Source organism: Neofelis nebulosa, chromosome 18 (assembly GCF_028018385.1).
Source record: "Neofelis nebulosa isolate mNeoNeb1 chromosome 18, mNeoNeb1.pri, whole genome shotgun sequence".
NCBI lineage: Eukaryota > Metazoa > Chordata > Mammalia > Carnivora > Felidae > Neofelis > Neofelis nebulosa.
Genome location: NC_080799.1, coordinates 10435330 through 10456463, shown reverse-complemented (window position 1 = coordinate 10456463; position 21134 = coordinate 10435330). Strand labels below are relative to the sequence as shown.

Sequence of the window (21134 nt, the reverse complement as noted above, 5' to 3'; positions counted from 1 at the left end):
GGCCCGACGCGCTCTGCGGCCCACGTGGTGCGGCGGCGCGTTGGCGGGGCGCCCGGCCTTGCGCCCCCGCCCATTGTGTGCTGGCCCCCGGGCTTCACCGCAGCCGCCGGCTGTCCCCCGCCCCGCCCAGCCCGTGCGCGCAGGCCGGGCCCTCCCTTCGGGAAGCTGGGGTGGCTTGCTCCGCGCGCTCTGACGCCCTCTCCGCGGGCTGGTCCGGGACCCTGCGCCCCGGCCGGCTGGACTGCCTGCTGTCGCTTAGCTTTTCGTACTCCAGACCTGGCAGCCCCCCCCCCCCCCCCCCCCGGAGGCCTGCCCCACTTGGCCCTACTCCGACACCCTCTTCTCGGCCAAGGGGTCGCCCGTCCACACCAAAGTAAGGGCCACCTCCTCCAGGGAGGATACCCCCCCCCCCCCCCCCAGCTGGGCACTGGCTGAGAATGCACTGGGACGAAGGGCCCTGAAGGGGTGAGATTGGGGGTCAGGATCCGAGCGTGAGAGGCGATGGGAGTGCAGCTAGGAATCCTGACTTCTGGGGTCTGTCTACTGAGGGCTTCGGTATTGGCGGAGGGCAGGGGTGTTGAGATTAGAGTGTAGGTTGCTGAACTAGCAAGAGTCGGCGCATCTCGCTTTTGCAGAGGTCATTGCGCTGGGAAAGAATTCAACCCGGACTTGAATTTCATCTAGCTCAAGCAAAGCTTGGATATGTAATGAGAATTAATTACAGTGGTAGTTTCTCAGACACAATTTAAAAGAACCTCAGAATTTTTGCAATGTATGCCCAGTACTTTTATATTTAAGCAATTTTTGCTACTTTATCCCAGTGCTGAGATTGACAGAGCAGCTATGAAGTCATTTTCTGTTTTCGTCTCTTCTTATTTACAAGTGATAAAACCACTTTACTATGGGATAGACCCCAAGTAACTTGGGCTCCACCTCTTACTAGCTGTGTAACTTCGAGCAAGTTACTTAACCTCTTTAGTGTCTCAATTTTATCATCTGTAAAAGGGGAGGATATCACCTACCTCTTTAATGTTGTAAAGATTAGATGGAGAAATGTTGGTAAAATTCTGGGTTCACAATAATCTGTTTTGAGCGCCTGTCTCCTATGTGTCTAGCATCATTATGGCTAATTTGGTTTCTTCTCTCCTTGCCCATTTTGAACTTGGACCCTCCCTCCACCTCTCTGCCCCATAACTCCATTACTCTAAAAACATAAGTGCCCTTGACTAAATGAAAACCTTATTGTTTATTCTTATTTATTTTCTTCCAGTTTTTTGAGACCTTAATATTTATTCTTGAATGGCCTTACATTTTTTATTACAAAGGCTCCCAGTCCAAAGTCGCTTCAAGGTGAGATCCTGGGGGACAGGAACCCATATTAAGAGTCATCTGTCATATCCCACAAGGCCTTACATGAGGGAGAAGGGTGTAATTTATCATTAATGAAGTAAAAAGAGGGAAGACTTCCAGAAAGGCCAATGGCTGGGGCTCTTCCAGTATGAGGACCATCCATGGATCATCCCTGATTCCAGACTTGATCCTCCTTACTCTACCCAGCCAGCATCCAGGGCCAGTCTTGGGCCATGCCCCAACTAGCAAAAACCCTTTCCCTTCTTTTGGGTTCTCCTGCACAAAGCCTGCCTTCCACCCAGGATCCAGAGATTGAAACCAATCCTAGAAAGTTCCATACCCTTGGCGAATGCCTCCCTGGCAAAGTTAGATGCCCAGCCTCTCCTGAGGTTGTCCTCATGAGCTTTGATACTGATTTGCTCCCTAACTTCTTCAACAGAGTGCATATCCCAGTCTTTACCAGTCCCTGTGGGTCCTGGGGGTGGAAGTCCCCCGAAGGCCCAACAGTTTCTCTGGGAACCTTTAATGTAGTGGTGGGGCCTGTGCATTGCATTTCAAACTGCTTGTGTTTAATCCTGGCCAAGCCACTTACTACTAGCTGTGTGACCTCAGGTGAATTGTGTCAACTGTCAGTTCTCTGTAAAACATGAATAATAGTCGTTGCGATAGTTTGCAGCATTCAGCTGTTTTTTGTAACTTTTTTTTATAACGTTTTTTATTTATTTTTGAGAGACAGAGCACAAGTGGGGAAGGGGCAGAAAAAGAGGGAGACACAGAATCTGAAGCAGGCTCCAGGCTCAGAGCTGTCAGCACAGAGCCTGACGTGGGGCTTGAACCCTCAAACTGCAGCAAATCATGACCTGAGCCAAAGTCAGATGCTCAAGCGACTGAGCCACCTGGGCACCCCAGTACTCAGCTACTTTTAAGTTCTGAAATGTTGGTGTTTTGTTGGTGTGATATGGTTAACTTATGTAGGATGATCTGAATATGAGTAATTTTTAGGTTGAGATTAAGGTCAGTGATTTAAATAGTCAATTTCTGTGAAAAGGCATACCGATACTCTACAAATCTGTACAGTCCGCTCCTGTGTCAATCTCAGTGAGCATCTGTGTTGAGCCACTGCAAAGCTTCTGTTACAAGCATGTTACTGTAGGTCAGAGACTTTCCATACAAATGAATAGGAGTATGAGAAAAATTGAAATTGACTCATGGAATTCTCCCATCTATATATGATGAAAGTAAAGAAGAAAAGAGTACTGAATATGCTTTGTTTATAACCAAAACTGTAGCTCGCTAGCACTAAAAACATGCAGACTTTCCCTGTCTCTCTACCCCTTTCTTGCTCCTACTCTGTGCTCTGTCTCTCTCTCTCTCTAAAATAAATAAACATTAAAAAAATTAAATGGGTGGCTGGGTGGCTCAGCCTGTTAAGTGTCTGACTTCAGCTCGGGTCATGATTTCCCGGTTCTGAGAGTTTGAGCCCTGCATCAGGCTCTGTGCTGACAGCTCAGAGCCTGGAACCTGCTTCAGATTCTGTGTCTCCCTCTCCCCTGCTTGTGCTCTCTCTCTCTCTCTCTCTCTCTCTCTCTCAAAAATAAATAAACATTAAAAAAGGGGGGCACCTGGGTGGCTTGGTCGGTTGAGCGTTCCGACGTCAGTTCAGGTCACGATCTCACGGTTGGTGAGTTCCAGCCCCGCGTCGGGCTCTGTGCTGACAGCTCAGAGCCTGGAGCCTGCTTCGGATTCTGTGTCTCCCTCTCTCTCTGGCCTTCCCCTGCTCGCATTCTGTGCTGTGTCTTTCTCTAAAATAAACATTTAAAAAAATGTACAAAGTAAAAAAATAAAAATGTGCAGACTTTGCAAAATATCTCAAAAAACTGTTCAGAAAGATCTCAGATATATTAGAGAAGAGGTGGGAATGTTTGGGTAAGAAGGATGCTTCACCTCTGTCTCCTTGGTCTGGTCTGTTTGCCATGGAGCAGTCGTGGTGTTTTCCTCAAAAACCAAAATCAAGGCATGCCATGGTCTCTGCTCGGACCCTCCGTCCTCCAGAGTAGGAACCAGAGCCTTTCACTGTGACCTACTCACCTTCCGGCCCCTCCCTGCCTCTCCCATGGGTCTCAGCCCGGCCAAGGTGGCTGCGTGGCTCTGTATGTCTGATGCCCCAGCCTTCGGGCCTTTCCACCTGCTGTCCCCCTGATACCCACAGGACGCCCACCTTCGCCTCCTTTAGGCTTCTGCTCAGAGAAGCCCTCCCTAACAGCTCTATTTGAAATAGCAGCAGCCCCCCCCCCCCCACTTTTTTACCCCTCTGGCTCTTCTCTCACCTGAGTTATTAACTTACTGTTTTCTTATTTAAGGTCTGCCCATCCTGAGAGCACAAAGGGAGTTTGTTTTGCTTGCTGATAAAGTCTTTTTTTTTTAAGTTTATTTATTTATTTTGAGAAATACTGCGCAAGTGGAGGAGGGGCAAAGAGACGGGGAGAGAGAACCCCAAGCAGGCCTCACACTGTCAGCGCAGAACCTGACACGGGGCTCTATCTCATGACTGCGAGATCATCACCTGAGCAGAAATCAAGAGTTGGACGCTCAACCAACTGAGCCACCGGGGTGCCCCTTAAGGCTGTAAATTTTGCCCTAAGTATTCCTGTAGGCATATCCTCTCTGTTTTATCATATGGTGTTTTCGTATCTTCTTTGACCAGTCAATACTTAGAAAGGTATTTTCATGTTTGGAATGCATGGGGATTTGCTTATGTTCCGTCTTGCTGATTTCCCACTGTATTCTATTGTGGTCAGAGAATATGCTATGCACGATAGTGATTTTTGGTATTTATTAAGACTTGTTTGTGACTTAGCATGTGGTCAGTTTTTTGAAAATAGTCCGTGTGTATTCTCTATCTCATATTGGAGTTTTATGAGGGTAGTTTATTTTTATTTATTTATTTATTTTTAGATTTTTTATTTTTCTAAGTCATCTCTACACCCAGCATGGGGCTCAGACCCACAACCCCAAGATCAAGAGTCACACACTCTTCTGACAGAGCCAGCCAGGCGCCCCTGTGAGGGTGGTTTAAATCTTCCATGTCCACACTACTTCTTCCCTGCTTGCTCTAGCTCTCAACTGGTGGGAGAGGTATTTTAATGTATTTCATCACCGTGATTGTGGATTTGTTAACGTGTGTTTGTAATTCTGTGAATGTTTGCCTTTTGTATTTGGAGACTGTTGTTATGTGCCTACAGGTTTAAATTCTTTTGTCTTGGTTAACTGATCCTTTTGAACATTATGTAGTGAGGCTCTGTGCCTACCAGTGTTTTGTTTTCTTCTGTTTTCGCCTTAAAGTCTGCTTGAATTGGTCCGTAGTCATGTTCTTTTGCCTCACGTTTTAATTAATTAATTTATTTATTTGAGAGAGAGAGAGACACTGGGCAGGGGAGAGAGAGGGGCAGAGGGAGAGAAGAATCTTAAGTAGGCTCTATACTCAGTATGGAGCCTGACACAAGCCTTAATCCCATGACCCTGGGATCATGACCTGAGCCAAAATCAAGAGCTGGCCGCTTAACCGACCAAGCCACCCAGGCAACTTGCCTCACATGTTTTCCCCTCATCTCCTGACATTTAGTCTTTTTGAATCTTTATGTTTTTAGGTGAGCCTCTTGTAAATAGCATATGGTCAAATATTATGAATAGCGTATAATCATATAACCCTTTAATTGCCAAGTTAGTCTATTTTCATTTATTGTGATTACAGACATATTTGAATTATTTATGTCATCACATGGAAATTGGTTAGTATCTTTTATTCCTTCCCCCAACCTTTCTTATTATAATGATTCTATTTCAAAATTTTAGAAGTTGTCGATTTCTGGCATGCATCTTTGATTCAACAAAGCCAAAAATTAATCCCAAAAAAACAAGGACCTTGGAACCCTTCTTATTTTTTTTATTTTTTAAAGTTAGCTCTGTGCCCAGTGTGGTGCTCAAACTCACAACCCTGAGATCAAGAGTCACATGCTCTACTGCCTGAACCAGCCGGGTGCCCCTCTGCCATCAGTCTTATTATGGTCAGATAATCAGCCCTGGTAGTGCCACTGGTAGCTTTAAACTTCTTTTTTCCTTTTTGCTTTTGTTATGCGTGTTCACCCCGTGATGGTTTTGAAATGAAGACTTACTCTTTTTTTTTTTTTAATGCTTATTTATTTATTTATTTTTTTTTTGAGAGAGAGACAGAGACAGAGCACGAGCAGGGGAGAGGCAGAAAGAGAGGGAGACACAGAATCCGAAACAGGCTCCAGGCTCTAAGCTATCAGCACAGAGCCCAACGCAGGGCTTGAACCCACAAACTGTGAGATCATGACCTGAGCCGCTCATGTGAGATCATGACGCTCAACTGACTGAGCCACCCAGTGCCCCGAAGACTTACTCTTTCTAAACACGGGTAGGGTTTATGCTTCTTGGGTCTTTAAACTTGTATCTTTTGTCAGTTCTGAAAATTGAACAATCATTCTGTCTTTAAATATTGTCCTTCCCCCATTCTTTCTCTCTCTTTATTGTATCCTACTAGACCTATGTTGACATTTGTTACTCTCTCTTCTATGCCTTCTAACTTCTCCTTTGTATTTCCTCTCATTTTGGTTTTCTGTGCATTCTGGGCATAGAGAATCTGTTCCTCAGACGTGTCTCCCAGCTTACTAGTTTTGATTTCAGCTACTTTAACCTATTATACAGCTCATTTCCTTTTTAAAATTTTGTTTCATGGAGCGCATGTTTCATTTTTAGAAGTTCTACTTGAGGGGCGCCTGGGTGGCTCAGTCAGTTGAGCGTCCGACTTCGGTCCAGGTCATGATCTCACTGTTCATGGGTTCGAGCCCCGCTTCGGGCTCTGTGCTGACAGCTCAGAGCCTAGAGCCTGCTTTGAATTCTGTGTGTCGCTCTCTCTCTGCCCCTTCCTACTCACACTCTGTCTCTCTCTGTCTCCCAAAAATAAACATTGAAAAAAAAATTTTTTTTTAAATAATAAAAGTTCTACTTGACTCTTCTACACAGCTGCCTCCCCACCATGAATGATGTCTTATTCTTTAGAGTTCTGATTCCTAACATTTTTCCCTTTAATCATTTGTTAAATCATTTTAATTGAATTATAACATACATCTGGAGAAATGTACTAATCATAGATGCATACCTCACCAAATTTCCAAAAGTGAACCAAGCCTTGGAACCAGCACTAGGGTCAGAACTCAGAACATTCTAGAATCCACGGAAGTCTCCCTCGTGCTCACACCCAGTCTCTCCTTCCCTCCAAAGGCCAACACTTTTTATATTCATTTTTTTTTTTTCCTACAGGGGAAAACGCGATTGTAGTCAGCCACTACCACAAATTATGCAGTCGAGTTTCCCACATTTGGGGAAATCACAGAGGTCAGCACGTCCAGAGTGCAATGGATAAGCCTCACCCTGGGAAAACCACCTTAGTGATCATGGTATCTCCCCTGCCAGGTAAGTATATATATATTCTCTTTTTTTTTTTTTTAATTTAATCTCTACACCCAACGTGGGGCTCGAGCTCGCGACCCTGAGATCAAGTTACATGCTCTTTTGCCTGAGCCAGCCAGCCTATATTCGTTTTTAAGACTCATTTGATGTCTTTTAGATCGTTGTCATCTTCTGTTTGTTGTGCTCTCTGAGTTTCAATCCAAATCGCGCCCCGCCCCCCCCGCCCCGCCCCGGGATTTTGACATTTCTCAGCGTGAGCTTATCCTCACAGTGGCTGGTTCTTAATTATCCTTTCCTCCAGTAGAATCCATCACAGCCTGGGTAAAATGGAGTATGGCTTCAGAGCTTTTCCCCTTGGCTTATTCCCCAGGAGTATCACCAGACCAGGCTCGGTATTTATGTCGGCGTTTGGCTTGAGAGTTTCTGGACTGTCCCAGCCCGGTAAACCACGTGATGCTGGTCTGGGAGTTTGGGATTCTCTGGCTGAAACAGACAAGCTTGCTTGTCACCCACCTCCCTGTAGATTGGCACATTTTCTCAGGTTCCCCCTTTCACTTTTCAGAGTTCTCAGGTCCACCTCTAGTCCTGGGTGTGCCCCAAGGATGGCTCCTGTCCCCACAAGGGCGCTAAGCATAAGCCCCTGCTGCTCACCCTTTCTTCACCCGGGGACAGAAGCCGGGTGAGCTCATTAGCTGTCATCTGCGGGGGACAGTGCCCTCTTGTTTCTGGCATCTGACGACTTCTCTTTCTTTTGTGCGAACTCAGCCATGCATTTGAGATCATTTCTGTTCTGTTTCATTGACTATTTTCAGGTGTTTGTGAGGAGAGAAATTTCAGATTATTATAGTATGCAAAATCAGAAACACTTGAAGACGTCAGTGAGCTGTTGAGCACTTGAAAGGTAGCTCGTGCGGCCGTGTGGAACAGATTTTTAATTTTCATTTAATTTTATGTTTTTATTTTTTGAATGAAGAACAAATTTACATCCAAGTTAGTTAGCATGTAGTGCAATAATGATTTCGGGAGTAGATTCCAGTGATTCATCCCCTATGTGTAACACCCAGTGCTCATCCCAACAAGTGTCCTCCCTAATGGCCCTTGCGCGTTCAGCCCATCCCCCGACCCCAAACCCTTGCAGCGACCCTCACTTTGTTCTCCATATTTAAGAGTCTCTTAGGTTTTGTCCCCTCCCTGTTCTTACGTTATTTTTGCTTCCCTTCCCTTATGCTCATCTGTTTTGTATCTTAAACCCTACATATGTATGAAGTCATAGGATATTTGTCTTTCTCTGACTAATTTCGCTTAGCATAATACCCTCCAGTTCTATCCACATAGTTGCAAATGGCAAGATTTCATTCTTTTTGATCCCCGAGTAATACTCCGTTGTGTATATAGACCACATCTTCTTTATCCATTCATCCATCGATGGACATTTAGGCTCTTTCCATCCTTTGGATATTATCGATAACACTGCTGTAAACATTGGGGTGCATGTGCCCCTTCAAAAAAGCACACCTGTATCTCTTGGGTAAATACCCAGTAGTGCAATTGCTCGGTCATAGGGTAGCTCTATTTTTAATTTTTTGAGGAACCTCCACACTGTTTTCCAGAGTGGCTGCACCAGTTGGCATTCCCACCAGCAGTGCGAAGGGGTTCCTCTTTCTCTGCATTCTTGCCAGCATCTGTCATTGTCTGAGTGGTTAATTTCAGCCATTCTGACTGGTGTGCGGTGGTTTAGTATGTTTTTTACGTATTTATTTTGAGAGAGAGAGAGGGAGTGTGGGAGGAGCATAGAGAGAGGGAGACAGAATCCTAAGCAGGCTCCACGTTGACAGCACAGAACCCACTTGGGGCTCAGTCCCATGAACTGTGATATCATGACCTGAGCTGAAATCAAGGCTCGGATGCTCAACTGACCGAGCCACCCAGACGCCCCTAATTTTCATTTAATTTTAATTAATTGGCACTGAAATTTAAATAGCCACAGGTAGCTTGTGGCTCCCACATTGGACAGTCTGGCCTTAGAAAGGAAGGAAGAACTCATTAAAGCCCCATGAGCTTGGTATGCTCGGGTCAGACTCACCCCAGGGTGTGGACCACGGGCATTCCACAGCCCTGGTTCACGGCTCTGAGCACCTTGATGGAGGTCAAGTGGGAAGCTTGTGGGTTGGCCTAGATTCCATTCTGTGGATTTGGACCCACAAGTGCTGGATGAGTGGGCCAGTCTGCCTGGAGGACAGGCCCTAGGGGGTGCCCCGGGGTTCTGTATTAGGCCCCACCTATTTATCTGTTGAGGGTGTGGCACAGAGTTGAGAAGGATTAGGAACACCTTGAGTGACAGTCATGACCAGGACCCTTGTGGTCTCTTCTGCCCCTTAAAACCGTGGCTTGCTGTCTTCACCACCGACCCCTATTCTGTCCTCAGCCCTTTCCTGACCCTCAGACTCTCCCTGGAGGGCCCCTCCCCTGGCAGGACTGCCCACCCTGGGGCCTCCGTTACAGCCTCACACATCTGGTGATTCCCCCGACGCCCAGCTTCTATACTCCCCACTCTTGACGTGCTTACTCTTCTGATACAAAAGTGTACATACGTATGTGTCCACGTTCACATAGATAAAACGTTTATGAAAGTAAACTTTATGTGCACAGTGGGCAAGATTCAAAATCCATCCATGAGTATACAGTGAGGTTTGTCTCCCCCACGCCCTGGATTCCAAGCCACCAAATTCCCCTTCCCCAGGGCAATGGCTGTCCTTCAACACTGGGAACACCTTTCCTCAAGAGCCTTAGGGATTTCTGTGTGACCTGCCAAACAGCAAGTGCCTGGAGGGCAGGGCTGATCTTGTCCGTTCTCTGCAGGCTCTCTGGGCACAGGAAGGCTGTGATGCTTGGGTCAACCACAGCCATCTGAGGACGAGGCTCCTGAGTAGTAACAGGGAGTATAATGGAGCCTTAGTGGGGATCCGTGAACCTCCGGCAGCATTGTGGGCCACAGTGCTCCTTGAAACCGCCCCCCACTAGCTTCCCAGGGGCACCAGGCTGGAGACAGAGCTCATTCCTGGGACTGCTTCAGATTCTGTGTCTCCCTCTCTCTTTGCACCCCCCCCCCCCCGCACTCTGTCTCTCTCAAAAATAAACATTAAAAAAATTAAAATGTTTTTATTTATTTTGAGAGAGAGAGAGAGATCACATGCAGGGGAGGGTCCGAGAGAGGGAGACAGAGAATCTCAAGCAGGCTCCATGCTGTCAGCGCAGAGCCTGACGCGGGGCTCCAACTCACGCTGCGATCATGACCTGAGCCAAAATCAAGAGTCAGACACTAAACCAACTCGGCCACCCAGGCGCCCCTCTAAATTTGTTTTTCTAGCAACGAGCTGAGACCAAAGGGAAGGGAGGGTTTGAAGCGTGCTGAGGGATGGGGTCCTGAAGGGTACAAGACGAGGGTTGAGTCCATGCCAGGGAGAGACCTTCCGTACCCATTTCCAGTTTTCCTTTCTTGCACTGGAATTCTGCTCTCACAGCTCAAGCCTTGGGTAGAAGTCTTGGGGAGGTCCACATCTTGGGGGGTAAAGAGGATCAGAGAGCTGGAAAAAAATAGGGAGAGGGACAAGATTATGGGAAGGAGCAAGTCAAGCAAGTGGTGACGGACAAGGTTGAGCTGGAACCCCTCCCTGGGAGACCTCAGGGGCGTTTGGTGGGGGAGACACTGAACTTCCTGAGTCCCCGAGGCCCGGGATCTGATTGACTATTTGTATTGTAAAATCCAGGGAGCTTGGCGACCCTGGGGCCACAGGCATCATCACCACACTTGGTTGGAGGTTGGTTGGAGGTTGGTTGGAGGTCACCATCGGGTGCTGACCAGCCCCAGCCTGTCCCGGACACTGAGTCCTCCTACACTGCCAGGCACTCCCAAGTCCTTGCTCACCTCTGTGCCTTTGCATGTGCCGTTCCCTCTTCCCAGAATGTCTTTCCCTCTCGGTCCCCACTGCTCCCACATACCCACCAGACAACCACCCACTCCTTTTCTATGCTCACTGCGAATGCCGCCGCCTCCAGGGAGCCTCTCACAGCACGGATTCCTCAGCACAGTCTATTGGCGTGTCTGCCTTCCCCCACTGTGCCATGGGTCCTCCAGTCCCAGGGCCACGTGGGGTTCGCTTCTACCCCGTCCACCTACCCTCCTGCAGGCAAATGGGTATGCAGTTCATGCTTGCTGAATAAATGAATTTTTTTTTTAAAGCTAGTAGCATTACTTCTAGGTAAGTGAGACTTGGCTTTAAACTGTGCTGATGTGGGGGCGCCTGGGTGGCTCAGTCGGTTGGACGTCCGACTTCTGCTCAGGTCATGATCTCACGGCTCGAGTTCGAGCCCCGCATCCGGCTCTGTGCTGACAGCTCGGAGCCTGGAGCCTGCTTCAGATTCTGTGTCTCCTTCTCTCTCTGACCCTCCCCTGTTCGCGCTCTGTCTCTCCTTCAAAAATAAATAAACATGAAAACAAAGTTTTTTAATAAAAATAAAAATAGACTGTGCTGATGTGGAATTTGTACTCGCCTGTGAAAGTTGTTCTGAGACGCAGTGAGCTCCGCACCCCCGGAAGCAAATGTCACCCACCTTTAAAGGCAATGTAACAGACATCCACTGGTGTTACCCTGCCAGAATCGCAGTGTCTCTTGCACTCTCCCATTTGCCACTGTAAGCGAGAAAGGACGCAGGATCCAGGCTTGGACAAGCATGGTACCCAGCCTCCTGGGGACAGCAATCAATCCAGGTGGCTTGCACGTGACCCAGCAGGTCAATCAGTACCCTTCCTCGCCATTGATGCCTGAATGCAGGGAGGCAAAGCTTCCCTTCCTGGGGTTGCTAAGCTGGAACTCCTTTGTGAGCCACTGAATTTGATTTTTGTTTTGCCTTATTTTTCTTAACCCAGTTTGAGTTGGTTTCCATCGCTAGAAACCACATAAGTTTGACTCAATAAAGGCCAAGTCAAGTAAAGTGCATGCTTCTGACTGGTCGGGGCGGGGGGCGGGGGGGCGGCATATCAGCTCTGAGCAGTTTAGTTTTAGAGGTAGAGAAATAAAATGCCACCCGTTCCCAGTGCGCTGAGAAGTCTGGAGACCACGTCCTGTGTGTAAAATGAGGAAGACCTGGGGATTTTTAGCCAGGAGAAGGGAAAACTCTGGAGGCTGCAGAGAGGCATGCTGGGAGGACTGGACTTGGGCAATAACTGAAAGGTACAAGACAAGGAGTGACTGGACAGTGACAAAAGCTGTCTGAAAATAGAGGCGGCACTGCTTTGTGAGGTAGTGAGATCCCCATCACTGGTGGTATTCCAACAGAGACAGAGAAGGAATCAAGAGTACTGATGAGGCGGTTTTTACCTTGGTTATAACAACGGTCCACAATAGGGAAGTACACTCTTCCCAGCTGGGGGAAAACGTGGATGCTTTTTTTCCTTTTTTTTTTTTTCTTCAGTCACTCAATGACTTAGGGAGTGCAGTTGACATATAGTGCATCTTCTTCTTTTTTTTTTTTTTAATTATTTAAAGTTTAATTATTTATTTTGAGAGAGGCAGAGAGAGCACAAGCAGGGGAGGGGTAGAGAGAATCCCAAGCAGCCTCCCGATATGGAGCTCGAACTCACAAACCATGAGATCATGACCTGAGCCAAAACCAAGAGTCAGATGCTTAACTGACTGAGCCACCCAGGCGTCCCTAGGGAATTTGATTCTTTGGACTGGCTCAAATACTAAAAGATTAGATTAGCACAGTGATTTTAGATTGTATTTTAGTGATGGAACAAACCTTCTACAGAACCCTAAGACACAACAATTCCACCTCTAGTATTTTTTTTTTAACGTTTGCTTATTTTTGAGCGAGAGAAAGAGAGAGAGAGTGTGTGCAAGGGAGGGACAGAGAGAATCCCAAGCAGGCTCTGTACTGTCAGCACAGAGCCCAACGTGGGGCTCAAACTCATGAACTGTGAGATCATGACCTGAGCCAGAATCAAGGGTCCGATGCTTAACCGACTGAGCCCCCAGACGCCCCCCCCACCTCTAATATTTAACATTCAGATACATTCATGTTTGTAGGAAATGGTATATGTACACAGTTATTTCAGCGAAAGAGTTGGAAGCAATTTCAGTGTCTCTAAATTAGGGTTCATCATGGGGCGCCTGGGTGGCTCAGTCGGTTAAGCGTCTGACTTCAGCTCAGGTCATGATCTCGCGGTCTGTGGGTTCGAGCCCCGCGTCGGGCTCTGTGCTGACGGCTCAGAGCCTGGAGCCTGTTTCAGATTCTGTGTCTCCCTCTTCCTCTGACCCTTCTTGTTCATGCTCTCTCTCTCTCTGTCTCAGAAATAAATAAATGTTAAAAAATAAAAAATAAAAAAAATAATAAATTAGGGTTCATCCACACACTGGTGTACTGTGCAGCCCTAAAATCGAATGGGGGATCCACTCTGAGCTAAGATTAATCAGAAATGCTTAACAGACTTTTGTTCATCGAAACACCTATACAAAGATCTTCCTTGACTTACTACAGGATTATGTCCTGATCAACCTGTTGTATGTTTTCCACTTAAAGTGGAAAACGCATGTAATATATCTGACCTACATCATAGCTTAGCCTAGCGGACTTTAAACGTGCTCAGAACACTTACATTCGCCCATACTTGGACAAAAATCATCTAACACAAAGCCTGTTTTATAATAACGCATTGACTCCTGTGACATCCTGAATGCTGTTCAGACAGTGAGAAGCAGAATGCCTCCCTGGGCACAGGAGGGTTGACTGTACATCGGTCATTCACCCTCATGATTGCGTGGTTGATGGGAAGCTGCCACCTCCCCGTGTCATGAGAGAGGACCATCCTACACGTCGCTAGACCGGGAAAAGATCCAAATTCTAAATTCCAAGTACCGCGTCTACTGAATGCACACTGCTCTCACACCATCATAAAATTGAAAAATCCCAAGTCGGGCCTGTCTGTAGAACGTTCAAGGCAGCACTACTCGTTATCATGAAGCCTTGGAACCTGCCCAGATGCCCATCCACAGTAGAACGGATAAATGGTCGCGTGTTCATTCAATGGAGTAGCTCACAGAAGAGAGGAGGAATCAGTTGCAACTATACAACACGGATGAATTTCACAGACGTAAAGGAGGGGAAAAGAAACTAGACACAGAAGACAAAAAACCCTGAGCCCTGTCTATATAAGTACAAAAGCAGGCAAACTGTAATGTTAGAGGTCAGGATGGTGGTTGCACGGAGGGCAGCACAATGCTTTTTTCCCTTATGATATGAACACTTTCATGTATGTGTATTTTACTTAAATAACAGTTGCAGAAATGGGATGAGAAAGCATCTCATCTATGGGAATGATGTCATCTCTGAGATTATGGGATGGAAAGAAGCAAGGGACCAGAGGAGTGTGTGTCCATGAAAAAGTGTGTGCTGGGGGGTACCTGGGCGTCTTAGTTGAGCATCTGACTCTTGGTTTTGGCTCAGGTCATGATCTCCTGGTTCATGAGTTCGAGCCCCCCATGGGGCTCTGTGCTGACAGGGTGGAGCCTGCTGGGGATTCTCTTTCTCTCTCTCTCTCTGCCCCTCCCATGCTCTCTCTCTCTCTCTCTCTCTCTCTCTCTCAAAATAAATAAGCATTAAAAAAAAGGGGGGGCACCTCAGTGGTTCAGTCAGTTAAGCATCTGACTCTCGACTTCAGCTCAGGTCATGATCTCAAGGTTCGTGGGTTTGAGCCCTGCATTGGGCTCTGTGCTGACAGAGCGGAGCCTGCTTGGGATTCTCCCTCTCTCTCTGCCCTTCCCCTGGTCTCTAAATAAACAAACAAACTAAAACAAATTTTTTTAAATTAAGTCAGGTTGAGAAGGATTGGTGGCGGCCATGTTTCAGAGCAACAGAGAATAAAGAGACCCAACAGGAAGTAGCCATGGGGTACTTGGTTACTAATGTGGCCAACACAACACAGCAGCTGTAAAATACTCTTCTGAGATTATTGAGGAAACTTAACTGTGAACTGGATATTAGACCATACTGGGAGTGATTGTTCATTTCCTTGAGTCTGATAATGGGATTGTGGTTTTGGAGAGGACGGGGTTTTAGGTGATGTATGTTGAAGTATTCAACGTGTTCAGGAAGTGAAATGTTACGATGCTTGGGAATCAGTTTTGAAAGGTTTCAGCAGATCCAGCCAACCGGCCGTATACACACGTGGGCAAATGTTAACAATCTTTGAATATAGATGGTGGGCATAAGGGGCTCATGAACCCATTATTTCAACTTTTCTTAGTATTTGAAGTTTAGCGTAATAAAACGTTTGGGGGAAGTCTCAAAGATGGCCCACTGGGGCACAGTTTTATAGTCCTTGGACTCACTTTGTGTACAGCCATTTGTGAACTAAGGAGAACCAAAAGCCCAGCTGAAGTGCAGAAAGGCCCCGGGAAGGCAGGGGTGCTCGGGATTTCTGGGGTCCTTGTAGGTTTGCAGAAGCACTGGGGTGAGGCTGGAGAGGTGGCCTGAGTGGCATGAGGAAGGGCCTTGAGTGCCAGGTTACGGAAGCTGATTTTGTCTAGGACTCGAGCAAGCCACCAAATGGCGTGAACAACGCTGGCATATCAGCTGGGAGCAGTGAGGGTGGTGATGAACTGGAAGAGGAGCCTTAGCGTCAGGTGCCGAGGGGCAGGGCAGCCTGGTGGGGGTCTCTGATCATCAGGGGAGACGGGAGTCCCCTCTGAAGGGAACAGCTGCCCCCTGGAACAGAAGAGAACTTCTCAAGAGCATCCATGGGCACCTGGGTGGCTCAGTCAGTTGAGCGTCTGACTCTTGATTTGGGCTCAGGTCACGATCTCCCGGTTCAGGAGCTCTAGTCCCAGGTCGGGCTCTGTGCTGACCGCTCGGAGCCTGGAGCTGCTTTGGATTCTGTGTCTCCCTCTCTCTCTGCCCCTCCCCCGCTCATGCTCGCTCACTCGCTTGCTCTCAAAAATAAATAAGCATTTTAAAGAATTTAAAAAAGAGCATCCAAAACCCTTTCTTTGCATGAGAAATCTTGTTTAGAGCGTTGACCCATTTAAAAACAGAAGCAAAACAGAACACTGTCGGAAGCAGACAAAGCAAGACTGAGGCCCTGATCGGGTTCAGGGGCCGCCATCCTCGGGGGAGTGGGGAGGTGTGACAACCCAGAGGGCAGGGCGGTGGGGAGGCCTGACTGCAGAGGTGCCCAGGGGCGGACTCCATCCAGGAGACTTGGTGACTAACCAGATTCAGAAGGGGGAGGGCGGAGTCCAAAGCGCCTCCCAGGTATCCAGCGTGGGCAGCTGGTGAGTGAGGAAGACACTCTGGAGGCGGAATCACAGAAGGAGGGCAGGATGCTGGGGAAGGGGAGTCCGTGTCTGGGCTAGAGACTTGGGCACAGGGAGCTGGAGGTCCCGGGGTGGGCAGCTCTGTTGGAGGAGGGTTAGTCTGAGAGTCTGAGGACAGATGGGGGAGGCAGGAGGGGCAGAAGAGACCACAGGGGTCCTGGTCATGACTGTCACTCAAGGAGTTCCTAATCCTTCTCAACTCTGTGCCACATCCTCAACAGATAAATAGGTGGGGCCTAATACAGAACCCCGGGGCACCCCCTAGGGCCTGTCCTCCAGGCTGACTGGCCCATTCATCCAGCACTTGTGGGTCCAAATCCACAGAATGGAATCTAGGCCAACCCACAAGCTTCCCACTTGACCTCCATCAAGGCGCTCAGAGCCGTGGACCGGGGCTGTGGAACGCCCATGGTCTGCACACTGGGGTGAGTCTGCCCAGGCTATGGGGCCATAGGGAGCCACTCCTTCCTGTTTTAGGGGAAGGGAATATGACCTTTTATTGAGCAATTACAAGTCAGGGAGGAGCAGAGAGAGAGGGAGAGAGAATCCCAAGCAGGCTCTGTACTGTCAGGGCAGTGCAGAGCCCGATGTGGGGCTTGAACTCACGAACTGTGAGATCATGACCTGAGCTGAAGTTGGATGCTTAAGCGACTGAGCCACCCAGGCGCCCTTGTGGTGTTTTTAGATTACACAGGAATGATCTCCACCTCCACCCCGTTTCTGGCCCCAGCTCTACTTGGATTTTGCCATACTCCCTAGCAAGCTGTATCAGAATTTTGGCAGGACAAGAGGGGCTATGAAAGCTTGTTCTGAAAAACCTCTCCATATGTCTCTGATTTGGCAGGCTAAGATAACTGGAAAACCCTGCTCGTGAAATTCTCTGAAATGTTCCATAAAATTTTAAAATTTTATTTTAGATGCACAGCTGAGCCCCCATGGAAGAGAAATCCCAGGAGCCTAGGAACAAAGAGGGGACTAAATAGGGTAGATGACAGCCAGTGAGTTTGATGAGGGAGCATAACCGCAGGCTGAGAGCAAAGTACAAGTTAGCACCCCCCCCACCCCCCCCCCCACCCACCCCCCACCCCCCGCCTTCAAGGTGGTTCATGTAGGATATTCCTTGGACACTCCCTGGCTACCCCAAAACAGGAAAGGACAAAAAACAAATGGTTAAACTGATAAGAGTCTCCACCAGTTTACAAGAAAAAGGCAATCCCATCAATAGCCTAAAGTCCAGGAACTCCCTACTTATTGTCTTAAGAGGGAACGAAAACCTTAGCTGACAATAGCTAAGCCTGCAGTAATCTGTGAGTCTTTAGCCTATGAAAATCTCTTTGGAAACTTCCCTTTTGACTTTACCCTCCCCAGCCCCGTAGTATATAAAGAGCCCCTCTTCACAACCCCAGTGCAGCTCTTTCTGCCCACAGGCCCTGTACCATGCTTTAATTTTTTCATTTTATTTTATTAATATATTTTTGAGAAAAAGAGAAAGACAGAGTGCAAGCTGGGGAGGGGCAGAGAGAGAGGTAGACACAGGATCCGAAACAGGCTCCAGGCTCTGAGCTGTCAGCACAGAGCCCAACGTGGGGCTCCACCTCACGAACCATGAGATCATGACCTGAGCCGAAGTTGGACACTTAACCAACTGAGCCACCCAGGCGTCCCCCAGCTCCGTGCTTTAATAAAGTCACCTTTTTGCACCAAAGACGTCTTCAAGAGTTCTTTCTTGGCCGGCAGCTCCGAACCCCACCATCACCCCAAAACCTCATCCAGTTGGTAATGTGTCTTCCCTTAGGTGTCAGTGAAGGTTGGTAGCCAGGAATGACAGGAGATGAGGCCCTGGATTAGGGTTGCCAGAAAAAAATAATATAGGATGCCCATTTATGTATGTATATATGTATGTATGTGTGTATGTATGTATATGAACAGACAGATATATGCATTTGTTTATATACATAAACAAATTTTTTTGGCTAAATATGGCAGCCTGGACCCACCTAAAATGGAAATTTTACCCAAGAGTCCTGTAAAGTTGACCCTTGAAAAGCCACTGTCCATTAAAGGGCCAACTAGAGGTAATGTGTCTACCGGAGGGTGATAAGCAAATTTGTCTGCCTCAGCCTGAGAATTCAAAGCCCCTGACCTAGTTTTACACTTGCGTGGGATTCCAGATCACTCCACAGGAATGGCTCAGTAATTTCTTACTCAGTAATTTCTTGCAAGCCAAGAAATCAACAGAAACAAAGATGCTCCTGAAGAAGAAGAAGAAGAAGAAGAAGAAGAAGAAGAAGAAGAAGAAGAAGAAGAAGAAGAAGAAGAAGAAGAAAAAAGTGAGAATGGGGGTAGGGAGGAGCCCTAAAGGTATGCCCCCAGACTATAAGGGGTTCTTAAAACAAAAAGCAAACACAAATGATGAGTTTACAGTTAAGAAATGTCAGAGCCCTTGAGGAGATACATATTCCACAAGTAAGACTCAAAGGAGGCATCTTGGTGGCTCAGTTGGTTGAGTGTCTGACTCTTGATTTCGACTCAGGTGATGAGCTCCCAGTTCATGAGTTGAGTCCAGCAATGGGCTCTGTGCTGACAACGCAGAGCCTGCTTGGGATTCTCTCTCTCCTCTTTCCCGCCTCTGCTCTCTCCCCCCGCCCCCCCCCTCTCAAAATAAATGAATAAAAACTTAAAAAATAAGACTCAAAGGTACAGCAATTAGGATAACTGGAGCACCCCATCTTGAGATTATATAATAAAATGAAAGGGAGCATAAAATTCAATATATTGATTATGATTAAAGATGTAAAATAAGAAATCCAAACTATAAGAAAATAAACACCCTAAAACTCCGTGGAGGGGTGTCTGGCTGGCTCGGTTGATGGGCACATGACTCTTGGTCTCCGGGTTGTGAGCTCTAGACCCACGTTGGGTATAGAGATTACTTAAAAATAAAATCTTTATTAAAAAAAAATCCTTTGTATATGACAAAGAACCAAGTAGAGTTTCTAAAAATGAAAAATGTAGTAATTAAAACAAAGATCATAATAAAGCCCTCAAAACATGGATTGAACAGCAGACTGAACACCGAAGAAGAGAGGATCAGAGAACTGTAATACGAGATTTCAACAAGTACAGAGAGCTGAAATGATGAAAGAAATATGAAAAAGAAGTTAGGAGGGGCGCCTGGGTGGCTCAGTCGGTTAAGCGTCCGACTTCGGCTCGGGTCATGATCTCACGGTTCATGGGGTTGAGCCCCACATTGGGCTCTGCGCTGACAGCTCGGAGCCTGGAGCCTGCTTCGGATTCTGTGTGTCTCTCTCTCTCTCTGACCCTCCCCCATTCATGCTCTGTCTCTCTCTGACTCAAGACTAAATAAACATTAAAAAGAATTTTTTTTAATTAAAAAAAAAAAAAGAAAAAGAAGTTAGAAGACACAGACAATAGAACCAGAATATTCAACATCTATCTAATAGAGTTTCCAGAAAGAGTATAGTTCAGAGAGATGAGGTAGAGGTAATAGCCCAAGATAGAATGGCTAAGGGTTTGCTGGAATTGTTGAGCCATGACTCTCAAGAAATGAGGACCACTGTGAATCCTAAACAATGAAAACATAGGTCCATGTAGATTCCCACAGTAATAAAATTCAGAAAAAGGTATACAAAAGCATTTTGTCTCTTCCAGATCCTTTCAGGAAGAATTGCTAATGATGTACTTCAGGAAGAAGAAACTTGTACTCATACAAAGGAGTGAGGAATGAGGGCAAGTGACGGAAGCAAGATCTTGGCAAAGGTCTTGGCTCAAAAAAGCAACGGTAAGAACGGGTAAAATGATCAAAAACAACCATTTCAGTACTCTGGAAGTTAACCAAAGGCAGACAGCAAATTGAAAGGCAATTCAACAAAACACTTGAGAGCCTCAGTAATAACAATGGCGTCTGTGACATTTTACTACCAGGTGACTCCCGTTTCCCTTCCCCCAACCCCAAAGGCCAGGACATGGTAGCCACGAGAATTGGCTGCCTTACTGCTGCTGGAGGGGCTGACCTGATTTCGGAGCTCTGCAAAAAAAAATTCATAATTGAGAGGTGATGTTGAAAATAATATCAATTAGTGGCAAAGCATTGGGGGAACGCCAGTGTCATGGCCACCTAAGGCTTCAGTGCCATTTGGGACAAGCAAGCGACCAGCCAAAATTTTGAGAAGATCTGGGGCACAAGATAGCCATGGGGGACTTTGGGAAGCACCAGCGTATTCCTGGGGATCTAGAAGCACACACACACTAAGAGCTGCGTGTACATGTAGGAGGGGACTCAACCCTGGATCCCTGGCTGACCATGAGGGCCTATGAGGCCGAAAGTAAAATCCAAGTCAGACTTGTAGCCTGCCTGACTTTTGTGTTCCCCAGCCCACACTCTAAGGTCCAGCTGGCAAAGGACAGAAAGAAGGCGCTCCTTCAAGGTATTTAAGGAAAACTTCTGACCAACTAATGACTGGCCACTAAGCTGTGCTGAGCCAGGAGTGGTCCCTAGGAAGGCTGGTTTAAAAACAAAAATAAGAACTAAAACAAGCAAGCAAACTGAACAGAGGCTTTGGTTGTCCCACACTGCGGGGAAGACAAAACATACAGAACTAGTCCAGGCAAGTCACCAAATGACCAACCAGACAATAATGACGAAATCTACAATCACCACCTCTGGGAGCTCAGAAGCTTGAAATACATTATCTAAAATGTCCCATCATGGGGAGCCTGGGTGGCTCAGTCGGTTGAGCCTCTGACTTCAGCTCAGGTCACGATCTCGCGGTCCGTGAGTTCGAGCCCCGCGTCGGGCTCTGGGCTGACAGCTCGGAGCCTGGAGCCTGCTTCCGATTCTGTGTCTCCCTCTCTCTCTGCCCCTCCCCCGTTCATGCTCTGTCTCTCTCTGTCTCA

At 47.2% G+C, this 21134-nt stretch overlaps 1 long non-coding RNA gene and 1 other non-coding gene across 3 annotated transcripts; one reads left to right on the top strand and one right to left on the bottom strand.

Annotated features, from left to right (window-relative positions):
- The first annotated feature begins 36 nt into the window (after positions 1-36).
- Positions 37-20858, top strand: LOC131500805 (uncharacterized). 2 transcript variants are annotated; one of them, XR_009256472.1, is made up of 4 exons: positions 37-373; positions 1271-1350; positions 6694-6846; positions 19890-20858. It is a non-coding gene; the product is annotated as an uncharacterized LOC131500805 (long non-coding RNA). The 2 variants fall into 2 exon arrangements; XR_009256471.1 differs by lacking the exon at positions 1271-1350.
- LOC131501735 (U1 spliceosomal RNA) lies at positions 6691-6854 on the bottom strand. The gene has a single exon (XR_009256869.1). It is a non-coding gene; the product is annotated as a U1 spliceosomal RNA (small nuclear RNA).
- Positions 20859-21134: the final 276 nt, after the last annotated feature.